Consider the following 5,982-nt stretch of genomic DNA (forward strand, 5'->3'; position numbering starts at 1 on the left):
GTAAGACCCACACTCGGAGCACCGTGCACAGTCCCGGTCTCCGTATCCCTCGGTCAGACCCACACATGGAGCACTGTGCACATTTCCGGTCTCCCTATTCCTCCGTTAGACCCACAATTGGAACACCGTGCACTGTCCCGGTCTCCGTATCCCTTGGTTAGACCCACATTCGGAGCACCATGCACAGCCCAGTCTCCGTTTCCCTCGGTAGGACCCACACTTTGAACACCGTGCACAGTCCCGGTCTCCGTATTCCTCCGTTAGACCCCGAATTGGAGCACCGTGCACAGTCCCGGTCCCCGTCTCACTCGGTTAGACCCACACTCGGAGCACCGTGCACAGTCCCGGTCTCCGTATCCCTCGTTAGAACCACAGTCGGTACACCGTGCGCAGTCCCGGTCTCCCTACCCCTCGGTTAGACCCACACTCGGAGCACCGTGCTCAGTCCCGGTCTCCGTGTCCCTCGGTTAGACCCACACTCGGAGCACCGTGCACAGTCCCGGTCTCCGTATCCCCCGGTTAGACCCACACTCAGAGCACCGTGCACAGTCCCGGTCTCCGTGTCCCTCAGTTAGACCCACACTCGGAGCACCGTGCACAGTCCCGGTCTCCGTATCCCTCGGTTAGACCCACACTCGGAGCACCGTGCACAGTCCCGGTCTCCGTATCCCTCGGTTAGACCCACACTCGGAGCACCGTACAGTCCCGGTCTCCGTATCCCTCGGTCAGACCCACACTCGGAGCACCGTGCACAGTCCCAGTCTCCGTTTCCCTCGATAAGACACACACTAGGAGCACCGTGCACAGTCCCGGTCTCAGTATCCCTCGGTTAGACCCACACTTGGAGCACCGTGAACAGTCCCAGTCTCCGTATCCCTCGGTTAGACCCACACTCGGAGCACCTTGCACAGTCCCGGTCTTCGTATCCATTGGTTAGACCCACACTCGGAGCACCGTGCACAGCCCCGGTGTCCGTTTCCCTCAGTTAGGCCCACACTCGGAGCACCGTGCACAGCCCCGGTCTCCGTATCCCTCGGTTAGGCCCACTCTCGGAGCACCGTGCACAGTCCCGGTCTCCGTATCCCTCGGTTAGACCCACACTCGGAGCACCGTGCACAGTCCCGGTCTCCCTATCCCTCGGTTAGACCCACACTCGGAGCACCGTGCACAGTCCCGGTCTCCCTATCCCTCGGTTAGACCCACACTCGGAGCACCGTGCACAGTCCCGGACTCCCTATCACTCGGTTAAACCACACTTGGAGCACCGCGCACAGTCCCGGTCTCCGTATCCCTCGGTTCGACCCACACTCGGAGCACCGTGCACAATTCCAGTCTCCGTATCCCTCGGTTAGACCCATACTCGGAGCACCTTGCACAGTCCTGGTCTCCGTATCCCTCGGTTAGACCCACACTCGGAGCACCATGCACAGCCCCGGTCTCCGTATCCCTCGGTTAGGCTCACACTCGGAGCACCGTGCACAGCCCCGGTGTCCGTTTCCCTCGGTTAGGCCCACACTCGGAGCACCGTGCACAGCCCCCGTCTCCGTATCCCTCGGTTAGGCTCACACTCGGCGCACCGTGCACAGTTCCGGTCTCAGTATTCCACAGTTAGACCCACACTCGGAGCACCGTGCACAGCCCCGGTCTCCGTATCCCTCGGTCAGACCCACACTCGGAGCACCGTGCACAGTCCCGGTCTCCGTATCCCTCGGTCAGACCCACACTCGGAGCAGCGTGCACGGTCCCATTCTCCAAATCTCTCAGTTAGACCCACACTCGGAGCACCGTGCACAGTCCCGGTCTCTGTATCCCTCGGTCAGACCCACACTCAGAGCACCGTGCACAGTCCCGGTCTCCGTATCCCTCGATTAGACCCACACTCGGAGCACCGTGCACAGTCCCGGTCTCCGTATCCCTCGGTCAGACCCACACTCGGTGCACTGCGCACAGTCCCGGTCTCCGAATCTCTCAGTTCGACCCACACTCGGAGCACCGCGCACAGTCCCGGTCAACATATCCCTCCGTCAGACCCACACTCGGTGCACGGTGCACAGTCCCGGTCTCCGTATGCCTCGGTTAGACCCACACTCGGACCACCGTGCAAAGTCCCGGTCTTCGTTTCCCTCGGTTAGACCCACACTCGGAGCACCGTGCACAGTTTCAAACTCCATATCCCTCGGTTAGACCACACTCGGAGCACCGTGCACAGCCCCAGTCTCCGTTTCCCTCGGTAAGACCCACCCTCGGAGCACCGTGCACAGTCCCGGTCTCCGTATCCCTCGGTTAGACCCATACTCGGAGCACCTTGCACAGTCCTGGTCTTCGTATCCATTGGTTAGACCCACACTCGGAGCACCGTGCACAGCCCCGGTCTCCGTATCCCTCGATCAGACCCACACTTGGAGCACTGTGCACAGTCCCGGTCTCCCTACCCCTTGGTCAGACCCACACTCGGAGCACCGTGCACAGTCCCGGTCTCCGTATCCCTCGGTTAGACCACACTCGGAGCACCGTGCAGAGTCCCAGTCTCCGTATCCCTCGGTTAGACCCACACTCGGAGAACCGTGCACAGTTCCGGTCTCCGTATCCCTCGGTTAGACCCACGCTCGGAGCACTTTGTACAATTCCGGTCTCCGTATCCCTCGGTTACACCCACACTCGGAGCACTCTCCACAGTCCCGGTCTCCGTATCCCTCGGTGAGACCCACACTCGGAGCACCGTGCACAATCCCAGTCTCGGTATCCCTCGGTTACACCCACACTCGGAGCACCGTGCACAGTCCTGGTCTCCATATCCCTCGGTCAGACCACACTCGGAGCACCGTGCACAGTCCCGGTCTCTGTATCCCTTGGTTAGACCCACATTCGGAGCACTGTGCACAGCCCAGTCTCCGTTTCCCTCGGTAGGACCCACACTTTGAGCATCGTGCACAATTCCGGTCTCCGTATCCCTCGATTAGACCCACACTCGGAGCACCGTGCACAGTCCCGGTCTCCGTATCCCTCGGTTCGACACACACTTGGAGCACCGTGCACAGTCCCAGTCTCCGTTTCCCTCGGTAAGACCCACCCTCGGAGCACCGTGCACAGTCCCGGTCTCCGTATACCTCGGTCAGATCCACACTTGGAGCACCGTGCACAGTCCCGGTCTCCGTATTCCTTGGTTAGACCACACTCGGAGCATCGTGCACAGTCCCAGTCTCCGTATCCCTCGGTTAGACCCACACTCGGAGCACCGTGCACAGTTCCGGTCTCCGTATTCCACAGTTAGACCCACACTCGGAGCACCGTGCACAATTCCGGTCTCCGTATCCCTCGGTTAAACCACACTCGGAGCACCGTGCACAGTCCCGGTCTCCGTATCCCTCGGTCAGACCCACACTCGGAGCACCGTGCACAGTCCCGGTCTCCGTATCCCTCGGTCAGACCCACACTCGGAGCACCGTGCACAGTCCCGGTCTCCGTATCCCTCGGTTAGACCCACACTCAGAGCACCGTGCAGTCCCGGTCTCCGTTTCCCTCGGTTAGACCCACACTCGGAGCACCGTCCACAGTCCCGGTCTCCGTATCCCTAGGTTAGACCCACACTCGGAGCACTGTACACAGTCCCGGTCTCCGTATCCCTCGGTTAGACCCACACTCGGAGCACCCTGCACAGTCCCGGTCTCCGTATCCCTCGGTCAGACCCACACTCGGAGCACCGTGCACAATCCCGGTCTCCGAATCTCTCAGTTAGACCCACACTCGGAGCACCGCGCACAGTCCCGGTCTCCATATCCCTCCGTCAGACCCACACTCGGTGCACGGTGCACAGTCCCGGTCTCCGTATGCCTCGGTTAGACCCACACTCGGACCACCGTGCACAGTCCCGGTCTTCGTTTCCCTCGGTAAGACCCACACTCGGAGCACCGTGCACAGTTTCAAACTCCATATCCCTCGGTTAGACCCACACTCGGAGCACCGTGCACAGTCCCGGCCTCCGTATCCCTCGGTTTAACCCACACATGGAGCTCCGTGCACATTTCTAGTCTCCCTATCCCTCGGTCAGACCCACACTCGGAGCACCGTGCACAGTCCCGGTCTCCGTATCCCTCGGTTAGGCCCACACTCGGAGCACGGTGCACAGTCCCGGTCTCCGTATCCCTCGGACAGACCCACACTCGGAGCACCGTGCAGAGTCCCGGTCTCCGTGTCCCTCGGTTAGACCCACACTCGGAGCACCGTACACAATCCCAGTCTCGGTATCCCTCGGTTACACGCACACTCGGAGCACCGTGCATAATTCCTGTCTCCGTATCCCTCGGTTCGCCCCACACTCGGTGCACCGTGCACAGTCCCGGTCTCCGTATCTCTCGGTTAGACCCACACTCGGAGCACCGTGCACAGTCCCGGTCTCCCTATCCCTCGGTCAGACCCACACTCGGAGCACCGTGCACAGTCCCGGTCTCCATATCCCTCGGTTAGACCACACTCGGAGCACCGTGCACAGTCCCGGTCTCCGTATCCCTCGGTCAGACCCACACTCGGAGCACCGTGCACAGCCCGGACTCCCTATCCCTCGGTTAGACCCACACTCGGAGCACCGTGCACAGTCCCGGTCTCCGTATCCCTCGGTCAGACCCACACTCGGAGCACCGTGCACAGTCCCGGTCTCCGTATCCCTCGGTTAGACCCATACTCGGAGCACTGTGCACAGTCCAGGTCTCCGTATCCCTCGGCTAGACCCACACTCGGATCACCGTGCACAGTCCCGGTCTCCGTATCCGTCGGTCAGACCCACACTCGGAGCACCATGCACAGTCCCGGTCTCGGTATCCCTCGCTCAGACCCACACTCGGAGCACCGTGCGCAGTCCCGGTCTCCGTATCCCTCGGTCAGACCCACACTCGGAGCACCGTGCGCAGTCCCGGTCTCCGTATCCCTCGGTCAGACCCACACTCGGAGCACCGTGCACAGTCCCGGTCTCCGTCTCCCTCGGTTAGACCCACACTCGGAGCACCGTGCGCAGTCCCGGTCTCCGTATCCCTCGGTTAGACCCACACTCGGAGCACCGTGCACAGCCCCGGTCTCCGTATCCCTCGGTCAGACCCACACTCGGAGCACCGTGCACAGTCCCGGTCTCTGTATCCCTCGGTCAGACCCACACTCGGAGCACCGTGCACAGTCCCGGTCTCAGCAGTTTCTGGAGAAAGTTGACTGGCACCGGGGGGGGGGGTGACGCGAAACAGGAAGTTGGTTGTACGAGGACTGGCAGGCGACTTGACCCGAAGTTTGTTGTTCAAAAATCCCACCAAATCGCTTCACTCCGAATCCTGCCGCAGTTCCCTGGGTGAGCCGAGGAGAGAATTTGGGGAGGAAAGTTGGCTTGGCGAGGGTGAAAAATTCAATTGAGAAGCAGGTTGAATCGGGGAGGCCCCGAGACGAGCTGAAAAATCGAAAGAGAGCGAGCAGAGACTTGCAATTGACAATCAAATTCTGTGGAAACTCAAGTGGGAAAGGGGAAGTACGCATGGAAATGATTGGCACTGTTGCCCCTGTGCCAAGGACCCGGGTTCGATTCTGGTCTTGAGTGACTGTGTTTACACATTCTCACCAGCCCACCTCACACCCTGTGCTAAATCTACCCTTTGTGTCGAGGGATGTGCAGGTTGCGTTATGAACAAGGAACAAAGAAATGTACAGCACAGGAACAGGCCCTTCGGCCCTCCAAGCCCATGCCGACCATGCTGCCCGTCTAAACTACAATCTTCTACACTTCCTGGGTCCGTGTCCCTCTATTCCCATCCTATTCATGTATTTGTCAAGATGCCCCTGAAATGTCCCTATCGTCCCTGCTTCCACCACCTCCTCCGGTAGCGAGTTCCAGGCACCCACTACCCTCTGTGTAAAAAACTTGCCTCGCACATCTACTCTAAACCTTGCCCCTCGCACCTTAAACCTATGCCCCCTAGTAATTGACCCCTCTACCCCGGGAAAAAGCCT

This window comes from Scyliorhinus torazame, chromosome 23 (assembly GCF_047496885.1).
Source record: "Scyliorhinus torazame isolate Kashiwa2021f chromosome 23, sScyTor2.1, whole genome shotgun sequence".
Taxonomy (NCBI): domain Eukaryota; kingdom Metazoa; phylum Chordata; class Chondrichthyes; order Carcharhiniformes; family Scyliorhinidae; genus Scyliorhinus; species Scyliorhinus torazame.